Source organism: Salvelinus sp. IW2-2015, linkage group LG14 (assembly GCF_002910315.2).
Source record: "Salvelinus sp. IW2-2015 linkage group LG14, ASM291031v2, whole genome shotgun sequence".
Taxonomy (NCBI): Eukaryota; Metazoa; Chordata; class Actinopteri; order Salmoniformes; family Salmonidae; genus Salvelinus; species Salvelinus sp. IW2-2015.
This window is the reverse complement of record NC_036854.1, coordinates 47,006,422-47,020,933: the sequence shown is the minus strand read 5'-3', so window position 1 is coordinate 47,020,933 and position 14,512 is coordinate 47,006,422. Positions and strand designations below refer to the sequence as shown.

The window sequence follows — 14,512 nt, the reverse complement described above, 5'->3', positions numbered from 1 at the left end:
TACAGTACAGTATGTTGAGTCAGACAGACATTGTTGTCTGTGGTCTGGCCTCCACTTGGTCTTCTTCTCAACACTTATTAACTGACTGTCATGTTCTGTTCTGTTCTTCCCTCCAGACACTCTTTAACGTCCTCAGTCCACTTACTGCAGTCCGTGGCTTTGTCCCAAATGGCACCCTATTCCTATGGGCTCTGGTCTGGTCAAAAGAAGTGAACTATATATGGAATAGGGTTCCATTTGGGATGCAGGCTGTACATAGCAGTGGAATTATGCGTCTGGGCTGTTCACTGTCTGGAATCCAGACAGAGTGAAGCTGCTGCTGAATCTGTGTTATGATGTGTGTGTGTCAGGGTTTCTGTTGGCCGGTAATAGATGGCTTTTGGCCGATAAAAAAATGAAAAGCCAATAAATAAAACTGGTACCGGCCAATTGTCCAGGAGAAGACAAAAAAATCCCATTGCAAAAGGCCTTTTAGTCTATTCGTTGATGGAAATACCAGTCGATGGAAATATATTTGACATGCTTATCGGTCTATAGGATAATTTGCATAATTTAGTGAATTCAATTGCCGCGTGTGTATTTTCGTTAGTCGTTATGTTTGTTACAGCATACCGATACAGAGCCTATGAGTGGAAAATCTGTCAGACAGCATGAAAGCTGCTGCTACTGCTTCTCAAACAGCTCATTAGTTGCTGCTGGAGTGAAACATGTTTTTATAAGCCCAATCATTGCATAACAATTCTAAATGCAATTGCTTGTTAAAAACAGTTTTGATGGCCCTAATTAAAAATGACTACTATTTTTATTTCTCAGCTAGTACTGTAATTGAAGAGCGCTTCCCATACGCCATTCAAGTGCAGATAGGCATTGGTTGGCAGGCTTCAGCGAGTAACACATCACTTTGCAATGAGCTGGAGGCAGTATGCATTTTGAAAACATATACTCAATTGTTTGAAGCCTGAACATTTTACTTCATATTATGAGACGTGTCTTACCTTGCTTCAAAGTAAAATCCAACCATAGAAACATTGAGGCCATTATTTTATAGACGTCCATATGCCATTGAAACCAGTAGCCTATTTATTTATTTATTTCTATTGGTTTTTTCTATTTCTATTTCTATTTCTTTCATGTTCTATTGGTTTTCCATTAGCGAAAGGCACAACCCTAGTCATATTAGTCATATTAGCAACCCATGCTAATTTTGACATCTTTATATCTCCCCTCTTTCTAAATGTCTTTTGACAACTGTGTGTTCCCGCTAATTGCATTATGGAATTAACATTCGAGAGGTAGCCTATTGCCTTGTGCACATTGCTGCGCTCATAATGTGAAGAAATGATCGTTTATCAACATTTTTATCTAAATGTACTGATCTGTTGCATCATCCTCATTGCTTTTTAAAGTAGATTTTTTTTWATGTAGCCTAGGACTACTGGTTGTATGAATTTGGGATATATCGTCCCAGAACTGTTCCAGACAGTTTGGCAAAGGCTATTTCTTTCTCGCACAGAACGACAAACTGACCAATAGAATAGACAAACTTTTCTACTATGGGMGGACATTAGATTGACATAGACTAGTGATTTTGCTGTTCATTACTCGTCTTGCTAGCTGAGGAAAAGGAAATGTGACAGTTATTCTAACATCTTTGGTGCGAATCGGAAATTCGGTAAGGAGGACACGTTGCATCCTCGAGTTGCATGTTCTGTTAAGACGAAAAACCATCATCTAAATGTGACATCTGTCATTCTGAGCACCTTGGGTGGACWCCCTAATCAGGTTATGCACCCAATGCATATGGGTCCAGGACATTACTCTAATGTCTGTTCAATGAAAATGCTGCCGGTCAAATGTCCGGCTCCACATTTTCTTATAGGAAACCGTGGTGTGTGTGTGTGTGTGTGTGTGTCCTGCTGTTCACTCACACTCTTCATCTATCACTCCACACCTTATAGCCCAGAGTGCTGCTAAGACACACAGACCATACTACTGAGAGAACACACACATATCATATACAAAAGTCCAAAAACACTCCTTTAGCTAAAACCTGCATTGTAAGCTGTATAGTAACTGTATCTCACGGGGTATGGTTTTAGCCATCGTAAATCCCTCTTACCCCAATTCCTACTCTTTCCAAGCCTTTTTCCTCAAGTAAAAAGAGAAAGCGATAGCTAGTTACTGTATTTGTGGGCTTTCATGGCCATGCCTCAATCATATGACTTCCCAGACTCTGAAATGGTGCCATGGTATACAGGGCTTTGTGGTAAATCACTATCTCTCTCCCCTAGTCAGTGSCCAGTCTGCTGAGCACTATGGTCGGCTGGCTCTCTGCTGCCTCCTGGGTGACTAATAAATCTTGTTAAATTGTGCTGAGAAGCGTGTTGAGAYCGTTATACCTTCTTGCGATCTCTGGTGTGTCTGTGTTTCAGAGGGGTACGGTGTGTGTGTGTGAGTGTGTGTACTAGGGCGGTGTCAACCTTTGTCCTATTGTGATTATATACTCACAAAACGTTGTGATATATGATAATATCGCCTGCTATTGACCGACCAAATTGGTTGGTTAAAAATAGCGCAAAATRGCATGCTACAACTGGACGACTCATTATGAAAGATAATGTMGTTGAAACCTTGGACAGAGGCTAAGTATTTTATAATATTCCTTTCTGGTGGAGTTTCAGCAGGTTTGTGTGTGTCTGTCTATGTCTGTTTGGCGCCCAGACGATGGAGCAAAGTGACAGTCAACTGATGAGGAACGGCCTGTCTTGCCATAGCGAGTTATAAATCATTGGCTGGATAGAAGCAAAGCATCTTCAGAACTGGATAATGATTGCTTTATTTGCCTCATTGTCCTCTCTTAATATAGTCATTTTCATAGCCTATCGAAGAGAGAGAGAGAATTATATTTTCTGCGCAGAGCCAGTCGAGTTCAAATAGGCTGTCAATCATTGTCGATAGAWAATTCTATKGTAATATTGCCCTACCCTAGTGTGTACCTGCCTGTGTGTCCGTATCCGTGACGTGTGTGTGCATTTCAGGGAGCRTATGCATTCACTGCGAGGGAGTGGGTAGTGATGTCAGTTATGCAAATATGTCCGCTAAACWCTTCAACTCTTGCAGGAGTTGATGGTAAAGCAGTTCCCTTAAATTGCCATTAGCCCTTACTTCCTCAGACAGAGGATGAGAGAGGCTTCATCCCAAATGTCACCCCATACCTTCAATAGTGCACTCTTTTGAACAGAGCCCTATGTACCATGGTCAAAAGTAGTGCACTAAATAGAGTGGGTGACATTGGGACACATATAGGATTCCCGCTGTTACTGAGTCAGTCCTAAAGCTCTGAAGCTAGCTGTCCTTCAGCTTCTCGGTAATTGGTGAAGCCAGGCAGCGGATTCACATGGAGAGGAAGGGGGAAACGTGTTGGCAGATTGCATTGGCAGCAATTACAGAATCTCCCAACCCAGAGACATGAATCTACTGATTTAATATCGACTGCCTTTGTACGCCATGTCTGTCTAATGGCTGAGCCTGTACTGTTTCTTCTTTACTACCTAGCTGTCACCATACCCACGTCAGACAGCTACTGTACAACATTAGAGTTACAGTTTGTCTCAAAGGGCATCAAATTCCCTATGCAGTATACTACCTTTGACCAGGGCCCAAAGTAGTCCACTATACAGGGAATAGGGTGCCATTTGAGATGCAGACAAGTCTCCTCATCCTTAGCTCAACACCTCAGCACTTCCAGGAACCACGATAGATGCCTTTTACACACTGTAGTGTAAAGTTACCCCTTTCAACAAAATGTCCTCCCTTTCATTAGGAGCAAGCGCCAGGGTGACCAGTTGAGAACACTGCATATTCATTTCAGAACACTCAAGAGAAKGGAAATGTTCTCAGAACAAAAGCAGTCAAAATTCGAAGAGCACAACTTGAATCTCAGCATGAAAGTTCTCTCTCACTGTACATTTATGTAAGTACCAATATGATATCCAGTTGCAACAGATTACAGTTCCAAGTAGTTTCTGTGTGTTATTGTCGCTCTTCAAATGCAGTAGAAAAACGTGTGGAGCATTTGTATTACCCATAATATCATGTCTATTGTCTTGATGTGTGTGTGTGTGTGTGTGTGGGGGGGCATAATTAGGATATTCAGATCGAATGTTGAACATACATCACCATTCATTATTGTTTCATTACCTTGGTTCGTACATTCGTGGCCAAAAGTTTTGAGAATTACACAAATATTCATTTTCACAAAGTCTGCTGCCTCAGTTTGTATGATGGCAATTTGCATATACTCCAGAATGTTATGAAGAGGGATCAGATGAATTGCAATTAATTGCAAAGTCCCTCTTTGCCATGCAAAGGAACTGAATCCCCCCAAAACATTTCCACTGCATTTCAGCCCTGCCACAAAAGGACTAGCTGACATCTAGTCAGTGATTCTCTCGTTAACACAGGTGTGAGTGTTGACGAGGACAAGGCTGGAGATCACTCTTTCATGCTGATTGAGTTCGAAAAACAGACTGAGCTTCAAAAGGWGGGTGGTGCTTGGAATCTTTGTTCTTCCTCTGTCATCCATGGTTACCTGCAAGGAAACACATGCCATCATCATTGCTTTGCACAAAAAGGGCTTCACAGGCAAGGATATTGCTGTCAGTAAGATTGCACCTAAATCAACCTTTTATCGGATCATCAAGAACTTCAAGGAGAGCGGTTCAATAGTTGTGAAGAAGGCTTCAGGGCGCCCAAGAAAGTCCAGCAAGCGCCAGGACCGTCTCCTAAAGTTGATTCAGCTGCGGGATCGGGGCACCACCAGTACAGAGCTTGCTCATGAATGGCAGCAGGCAGGTGTGAGTGCATCTGCACGCACAGTGAGGCGAAGACTTTTGGAGGATGGCCTGGTGTCAAGAAGGGCAGCAAAGAAGTCACTTCTCTTCAGGAAAAACATCAGGGACAGACTGATATTCTGCAAAAGGTACAGGGATTAGACTGCTGAGGACTGGGGTAAAGTCATTTTCTCTGATTAATCCGCTTTCCGCTTGTTTGGGGCACCGCCGGAAAAAAGCGTGCTACCATCAGTCCTGTGTCATGGCAACAGTAAAGCATCCTGAGACCATTCATGTGTGGGGTTGCTTCTCAGCCAAGGGAGTGGGCTCACTCACAATTTTGCCTAAGAATACAGCCATGAATAAAGAATGGTACCACCACATCCTCCGAGAGCAACTTCTCCCAACCATCCAGGAACAGTTTGGTGACGAACAATGCCTTTTCCAGCATGATGGAGCACCTTGCCATAAAGGCATAACTAAGTGGCTTGGGGAACAAAACATATTATTTTGGGTCCATGGCCAGGAAACTCCCCAGACCTTAGTCCCATTGAGAACTTGTGGTCAATTCTCAAGAGGAGGGGACAAACAAAAACCCACAAATTCTGACAAACTCCAAGCATTGATTACGCAAGAATGGGCTGCCATCAGTCAGGATGTGGCCCAGAAGTGAATTGACAGGATGCCAGGGCGGATTGCAGAGGTCTTGAAAGAAGAAGGGTCAACACTGCAAATATTGACTCTTTGCGTCAACTTCATGTAATTGTCAATAAAAGCCTTTGACACTTATGAAATGCTTATAATTATACTTCAGTATTCCATAGTAACATCTGACAAAGATATCWAAAGACACTGAGGCAGCYGACTTTGTGAAAATGTATATTTGTGTCATTCTCAAAACTTTTGGCCACGACTGTACATGTTCATGGRCACCATACACAACAGCTATGAAACRACTCTACATTTATTSCATTTTTCACGAACAATACAATAGACATGTACAGTCTATTTCTGTCTGGTTGCTTTTCTTTTGTACACACAACAGAGACAATTACCAATTAACAACTGAGAAGTCCCGTGTCGTTGATCTACTCTCACAGTGTACTTAATCTCACACAGAAAACGCGAATAACATTCTGACCATAGCTTTCTGAATGAAGATACACCATTAGCACAGAGTTACCAGGTTGTCATTGTTCTCACATACACTTCAAACTACTTTGTTTTGGTGACGACAGCAGCCATAACCACCTAGTTTCCATGTCTTTTCTGTCCACAAGGGGGCATGTTTTTCATGTGGGCAAAAGACTAAAGGGCCATTCTTCTAACACTCTCTAGCGAGACCATACTCCATTTTAGTTAACAATCCCAGGAATGTTCTAAATAACCTTTTTCAATCTCTATACCTTTGCTTTCAATACAACCAGAGATAATCACAACAGAGATAATCACAACCTTGACTAATGCAGAGAAACAATCAAGGTCCCCCACACACCCTTGCGCACGCGGACACACACACACACACAAGCACACACACAGGAAGAATATGAGATTCGTTTTGTGTGTCTCTGTGCTGTGAGGAGATTCCCATAGGGATAGTGCGGTGGTAGAGACAGTCAGTGGGCATGGGGATGTGATGTCATTAGGTCCAGATGCTGCTGCTTGAAGGACTGAGSYSTTGAAAGGTTCAATATTATTATTCTGGAGCAGGACACATCAAAATGACGCTGTCCATCTGGAGCGGAGATAATGTAATCAGCAGTGGGTCATTGGTCATCACAGACAGCCCAGCCATCGGGTTTACCAACATCCTGTGATGTCATCATCATCACACTAACACTCAAGAGACCAGAGAGAGAGAAGACGAGCCGATTGATAAGACAGACAATCAGCTTCACCTCATAACAACATCCAGCCTTTAAGATCACCCTGATTATGCAAATGACCCGTGGAATATAGATTTAATTGATGAAATATTGAATGTCTGTCTGTCTCTGTGATCCAATGTATTCATTTAAAACCCGTGAGGTTAATGGTTTTAATTTGTCTATTCCATTACCTGTACATTTTTATAAGCTACCCCCACCCACCCAAACAGTACACACACACACATACACACACACACACACACCCATGCACTGACGCATGCGCGCACATACACCACACACGGACACACACCAAGGAAAACCTATTTGCAGAAGCGTTAAATATTCAGCACCTGCCCTGTTCTCCATATGTCTTTGATCAGACACAGATACTATGCTACTCTCTCATCTTACAACTTCAAACCAGAACGTATGTAAAAACTCAGCTATATAACCTGTTCTGTTGCAAAAGCCTCAGTCTCGCCCACACTAGTACGTTATTTCACTCTTGCAAATTGCTGTCATCTGCCTTACGCAAACAAAATGGCGATAAGTAATTTTAAAATGCAGATGGGTGAATTATGAAAAACATATCAGCATCAGGCCTATTAGCCAACTCCTTGCAAGTGTCAATGTAAAATGTTGTTTATTTCCAAAGCCTCCATTATAACTTAGTGCATGATCTGCTTATTGCACAAATCCCRGTTGGTAATTTGTAGAGTGATATTCTTGCAGCATATTCCCCTGGTAGTTAGTCAACTCCCCCTAAGAACTTCTTGGCCTCCTCCAGGCATATCGCTGCAGGCCTTAGGGAGCTAGAGCAATATAACCAACATGAAGCAATCTGGAGGCTAGAGGAAGGTACAGTAGCCAAGATGTATTTTTATAATACGTTTTTTTTTAGTTTTGAGGAATAGACAGATTCCCAGAATGCAGTGCACTGGACCAGTCACCTGAAGCTCCTTAGACCTGAGAATCTATTTTCTATTTTCTAACATGGAAGATATGTTTATGCAGCATTAGCGAAGGCAAAGGCATCGGCTATGGAGCAAAGTTTGTGATATAGGTCAACGTGGCACCAAAACAAACCCAGGAGGAAAGCAATCATACTATCCAATCAAACTGCACCAGGAAACTAACCTAAAGAGTGCTGCTCAATCAAAATCACGCAAMCAATTAAAGTGTGAATGCGAAAATGTTAAGGAATTCAATAGCATAGCCTATACCCGAATTTACCTTTTCAAAATGAATACTCTAAAAGCCACACATATAATTCATACATGATGAATGAGGGCTCGCTTGAGGAGACATAGGCTACTTTGAAAACTTCAGGCAACTCCAGGAGCATATAATCGTGACCTGGCACGTGCGCTACGCTACACCGTGTCACTCAAAGTGCAACTGTACAGACAGAGAATTTCATATTTTCATCAGCGCGTGTAACCTATTCTACAGTAGCCTTTATCTGCATCGATATCCGTAGCTTAACCAGTGGGCAAGTATAAAGAGGAATGCGAACATTTCATATAGCACCAATAAACAACGAATAATACATGCAAAAAAAAAAATGTAAACAATTACATTGTCACACGTTTATCACTCCACATGATGTGTTGACTTGTGGTGCCATCACAATGCTACTGTACTCTACTGTACATCTGATCTGACGCAGTCAAATTAATAAACACACATGTATCCCACGTTGTAGCTGAGACAGAATATTATCCAAAATTGTGGTCTATAGTAAATGAAACCCAAAAGTTGACGCAGAGGACAATAGTGGTCAGTGATGTCTAATACATTGCACATCGAGTGATATTTCAAGCAACTTCCAGGCTAAAGTTAAGTCGCCTATACTGACCCTCATTTATGAATCACCTAGGCTATAGGTCTGTAGTCGGAAGTATTGAACATACAACCGTACCTGGAAATCAATMAATGCGCAACGTTCATTAAATACAKCAATAACCTCTWGGTCTTAATGGACACTGGACTCGGTAGTTTTCAAACCATAGCCTTCTTTATCGGGAACACCTTTCATTCTGCCAGAAAACACAAAGCGAGATAGCACTGTATATACAAAAAAAGTTGATTTGATCGCTTCACTCACCTTCCACGGAAGTTCTTATTCTGTTGGAGAAATCKTACGATAGCGAAGTGGCGAGTGTTGAGATGAGGGCGAAGTGTATCCGTTCGTTCACTGCAGCAGTTCCAAAAGCGCTTCAAGGCTGTTCCTCAACTGCGCTTCACTGTTTCGCGCAGGCAGCATCACTTCTCTGTGTGGATGTCCGTAGCTGAAATAAAAGGGACTGGGCCTCCGATTGGCTGCCATTCTCAAGTCCCCGATGCAGGGCAGGGGAGAAATCGGCCGACAGAAAATAATGAACAYATTGACGCGCGGAGGAAGCAGGTTTGAAATAACTAGGGATGTAGGCTAGTTCAACGGAGTGATGGAGAAATTGATATATTATTCCCAGCGCAATTTGAAAACCGCAGCATGAAAGGAAGACGACTAGAACCTTTGTGGTTGCAAACAATAGGCCTAAAGAAATGCCCAAATATATTGACGTATATGCCAATTAATAGCCTGTAAGAATAGGGTAGGATACTGTTTGTATGCCTTTTTGTAAGTATTCAGCATGTAAACCTTAAAGTGTGGATAATATAGAAAAATTTAAACACAACAAAATTAAAAAATCTACAGTGTGCAAAATACAATCAAACATTTAGTTTGTGGTTGATTTACTAAACTATAGGGAGTACTATATACAACATCACAAACYGTAGACCTATGAGAGTTGTTCCATCCCAAGGGTTAATGTCGTTATGGCTGCTGTTAGTTGCATGAGTTCAGTTTCTAGAACTCCCCCAAGCATCCACTTTGGAGCTATCCTCCCAACCAAGCATCAAACCCCTTGCCTAGTGCTTCCCCATTCACTGAGCCAGAAGGATTTATACATTTGAATGCGGTCCTTGACCAAATCATTGCAACTGAATGGGCTTGGATAGCCTCAGTGTTTATTTTGTAATGTCTGGACTCTGACTCATTTTCTGTCTTTCTTTACACACACACACACACACACACACACACACACACACACACACACACACACACACACACACACACACACACACACACACACACACACACACACACACACACACACACACACACACACACACACACACACCACACACACACACACACACACACACACACACACACACAACAACACACACCACACACACACAACACACACAGACACACACACAGTGGAATGATCCAGAAACAAAACTGAAATCTATAAGTTAACCTGAAATACATCATAACACCACAAAGATCAATGACACAACATTGTGAGAAAACACAAAGGAGTCAGGCACCAAAAAGAGCCATATCTGGGATATCATAGTCATTTTAGAGAATATCAGATACACTGTTGCTCTGTGAACTCTCTGGGGAAATAAAACAGCAAATGTTTTGCATCTGGCTGGTGGGAAAACTCTGTGGTATAAATCTTCRCACTGTCGTAATGGTGCATTTTCTGCATTAATTGTGCCAAACGTTTATGTTTTTTCTGTCACAACGAAATTGTGAATTATGCCTATATCTGGTTTCAGTGAATGTCGAAAAGTAGTTATTTATTGGAGCTAAGAATTAGTTACACATGAGAGCCCTTCCCTGCAGTCAAATGACCTTGTAGCCCCATGGGTGGAATGTTAATAATATTATTCATAATTTCATAATTAATAAACATTATTGAAAAAATATATAAAAACATTTGTGTTTCTATGTCAAGTGGTTTTGTTACATTTCAGTCTTCTGTGATTTATATATATATATATATATATATATATACATAAAAGGGCAATATTGGTATGCAACCTCAATTTAATACATTTCAACTTTATATCTGACATGGTACAGATTTTTCTTTTTTTAAAGCCCATAAACATGTGTGTGAGGTGTATACTTTTATTTCAAAGTAGATTTGTTTAAGACTACCAAGAAACACCCTGCGTGACCCTGATTTTAGCCCACTGCAGTAAAAGGTTAAAYCAATGTGCTTGAACGATCTATGGATTCTAAGGTCAGTAATAAGGCTAATCAAATTATCCATCTTGTGACCTCAGTATATTTAATGCAAAGTATTTTTACATTTCAGCCTATATCATGACCCTTGACCCAAATGGGAAGCGTACCAAATGGCATCCTATTCCCTAGGGTTCTGGTCAAAAGTAGTGCACTATAGGGATGCCATTGAGACGCAACCAATTGGCCATTTGATTCACATTTCACTAGAATGCTGACCACGCTGATGGACCCCTCTCTGACACCAGTGTTATAATAGCCATGGCCAGCACAATTCCTCCTGACTAGGTGGAAAACCTGAATATTCAGAGAAAGATGGAAATATACTGAACAAACCTCTTAACACAACATACATGGTCTCATGTTTCCTGAGCTGAAATAGAAGATCCAAGAAAAGTTCCATAAGCACAAAAAGCTTATTTCTTTCAAATGTTGTGCATAAATGTAAGAAACAAGTTGTGAAAGCCAGCATGCTACGGCACATTTTCGATGGACAAATAGCATTCTAAAAGGTTGCATGGTGGAGACAGAGGAGGGCGATAGTGCAGGGATTGAGGAGGTGGACAATGAAGAAGGAGTGAGAAGATGGTCGGGCAGTGGATATGGAGCTCGAGATAAAACAAGTGYAAAAAAAGACACAAAGTAGTTGAGACAAAGGAGGAGGTGAGCTTAGTTACCATACCTCCAAAAATTACATCTTGTGTGTAGATTGATGAGGGGAAAAAACAATCTTGGTGGTTCCAAATTTCTTCCATTTAAGAATGATGGAGGCAATTGTGTTCTTGGGGACCTTCAATGCTGCAGACATTTTTTGGTAGCCTTCCCCAGATCTGTGACGTGGGTGGCCATCACTTGAACGACTGTATCTTTGTCAAATAAGCAACAATCGGGGTCAATACGGGAGTATCCGGAAACCATGTATGTCATAAAATGTAGCTACTAACCTTGTACGACAGCATGCCTTTTCATTTTGGACAAAAATTACAAGGATATTCGGATGAAGTTATGAAAACTGGTTGTTTTGCAAATGTTGAACTTATAATATGGCTACTAATACTTGGAAAGCTAAATCAAAGTCCAAGTATACAGATGTGACGATATTCTTGCAAAGAAATGGAATATGAATGCGAATGTCTCCTTCACGATTTGCCCAAATGTACCTGGGGACTTCACTCTAAAAGTCCTGTAGGTCAGTCATTCTTCAAGTTATCCATCTGAAACTTTGCACATACACTGCTGCCATCTTGTGGACACTATCKGAATTACAACCAGAGTGATGGCTAGAACTATGACCTTTCTCTTACATTTCAAAGCTCGTGGTAGAATAAAAAAATTTAAAAAATGTGTTTGTATTTTTTTCTACCAGATCGATTGTGTTATATTCTCCTACATTCAATTCCCATTTCCACAAACTTCAAAGTGTTTCCTTTCGAATGGTACCAATAATATGCATATCCTTGCTTCAGGACCTGAGCTACAGACAGTTAGATTTGGGTATGTCATTCAGGTGGGGGAAAAAAGAAGGGGGCTATCCCTAAACTGTAACATCTTATGTTTCACAGAGACTTGGCTGAATGATGACACAGATAAAATAGAGCTGGCTGGCTTCTCCCTGTTTCAGCAGGACAGAACAGCTACGTCTGGTATGATGAAGGGCGGGTGTGTGTGTGTCTATTTGTCAATAACTGCTGGTGCGCGGTGTCTAATATTAAAGAAGTCTCGCGATATTGCTCGCCTGAGGTAGAATACTCTATATTATTCATAGCCGTCTATTTACCACCACAAACCGATGCTGGCACTAAGACCGRCCTCAAAGAGCTGTATAGGGCCATAAGTAAACAAGAAAAAGCTCATCCAGACGTAGCGCTCCTAGTGGCCGGGGACTTTAATGCAGGCACACTTAAATCGTTTTACCTCATTTCTACCAGCAAGTCACATGTGCTAACAGAGGAAGAAAATCTCTAGACCACCTTTACTCCACACACAGAGACGCATGCAAAGCTCTCCCTCCACCTTCCATTTGGCAAATCTGACCATAATTCTATCCTCCTGATTCCTGCTTACAAGCAAAAACMAAAGCAGGAAGTACCAGTGACCTGCTCAATACGGAAGTGGTCAGATGACGCGGATGCTACGCTACAGGACTGTTTTGCTWGCACAGGCTGGAATACGTTCCGGGATTCATCTAATGGCATTGAGGAATATACCACCCCAGTCACCGGCTTCATCAATAAGTGCATCAATGACATTGATGCACTTATCAGAAGCCATGGATTACTGGCAACTTCCGCACCGATCTAAAGGCTAGAGCTGGCCCTTTAAAAGAGCAGGACACTAATCCGGACGCTTGAAAGAAATCCCGCTATGCCCTCAGATGAACCATCAAACAGGCAAAGCGTCAATACAGGACTAAGATTGAATCCTACTACACTGGCTCTGATGCTTGTCAGATGTGGCAGGGCTTGAAAACTATTACAGACTACAAAGGGAAACCCAGCCGTGAGCTGCCCAGTGARMCGAGCTTACCAGACAAGCTAAATGCCTTTTATGCTCGCTTCGAGGCAAGCAACACTGAAGCATGCATGAGAGAACCAGCTGTTCTAGACGACTATGTGCTCAAGCTCTCCATAGCCAATGTGAGCAAGACATTTAAACAGGTCAACATTCACAAAGCCGTGGGGCCAGACGGATTACCAGGAAGTGTTCTAAAAGCATGCGCGGACCAACTGGCAAGTGTCTTCACTGACATTTTCAACCTCTCCCTGGCCGAGTCTGTATCAAACAGACCATCATAGTCCCTGTTCTGAAGAAAGTGAAGGTAACCTGTCTAAATGATTACCGCCCCGTAGCACTCATGTTGGTAGCCATGAAGTGCTTAGTCCCCTCCTGTACTCCCTGTTCACCCACGACTGTGTGGCCAAACATCACTCCAACACCATCATTAAGCTTGCTGACGACACAACAGCCTATAGAGAGGAGATCAGAGATCTGGCAGTGTGGTTCTAGGACAACAACCTCTCTCTCAATGTGAGTAAGACCAAGGAGCTGATTGTGGACTATAGGAAGAGGAGGGCCGAACAGGCCCCCATTCTCATCGATGGGGCTGCAGTGGAGCAGGTTGAGAGCTTCAAGTTCCTTGGTGTCCACATCACCAACAAACTATCATGGTCCAAACACACTAAGACAGTTGTGAAGAGGACATGACAAAGCCTAATCCCCCTCAGGAGACAGAAAATATTTGGCATGGGTCACCAGATCCTCAAAACGTTCTACAGCTGCACTATCGAGAGCATGATTACCGGTTGCATCACCGCCTGGTATGGCAGCAATTGCTGGGTATCTGACCGCAAGGCACTACAGAGGGTAGTGTGTATGGCCCAGTACATCACTGGGGCCAAGCTTCCTGACATCCAGGACCTATATACTAGGCGGTGTCAGAGGAAGGRCCAAAAAATTGTCYAAGACTCCAGTCACCCAAGTTATAGACTGTTTTCTCTGCTACCACACGGCAAGCGGTACTGGAGCGCCAAGTCTAGGACATAAAATTCTCCTTAACAGCTTCCACACCCAAGCCATAAGACTGCTGAACAACTAAGRAAATGGCCATGACTAATTACATTGACCGCCCCCTCCTTTGTTTTTACACTGCTGCTACTCGCTGTTTTTCTATCTATGCATAGTCACTTTACAAATTACCTCCACTAACCTGTACACCCGCACAT

At 42.2% G+C, this 14,512-nt stretch overlaps 1 protein-coding gene across 1 annotated transcript in view; it reads right to left on the bottom strand.

Moving 5' to 3' along the window:
• Positions 1-8,953, bottom strand: part of LOC111973125 (cadherin-6-like) — a 102,860-nt gene extending 93,907 nt beyond the window's left edge. Inside the window, exon 1 of the mRNA XM_024000368.1 lies at positions 8,808-8,953. The gene's annotated coding sequence lies outside the window, so the exon portion shown is untranslated. The remainder of the gene's footprint in view (positions 1-8,807) is intronic.
• Between the last annotated feature and the right edge of the window lie 5,559 nt (positions 8,954-14,512).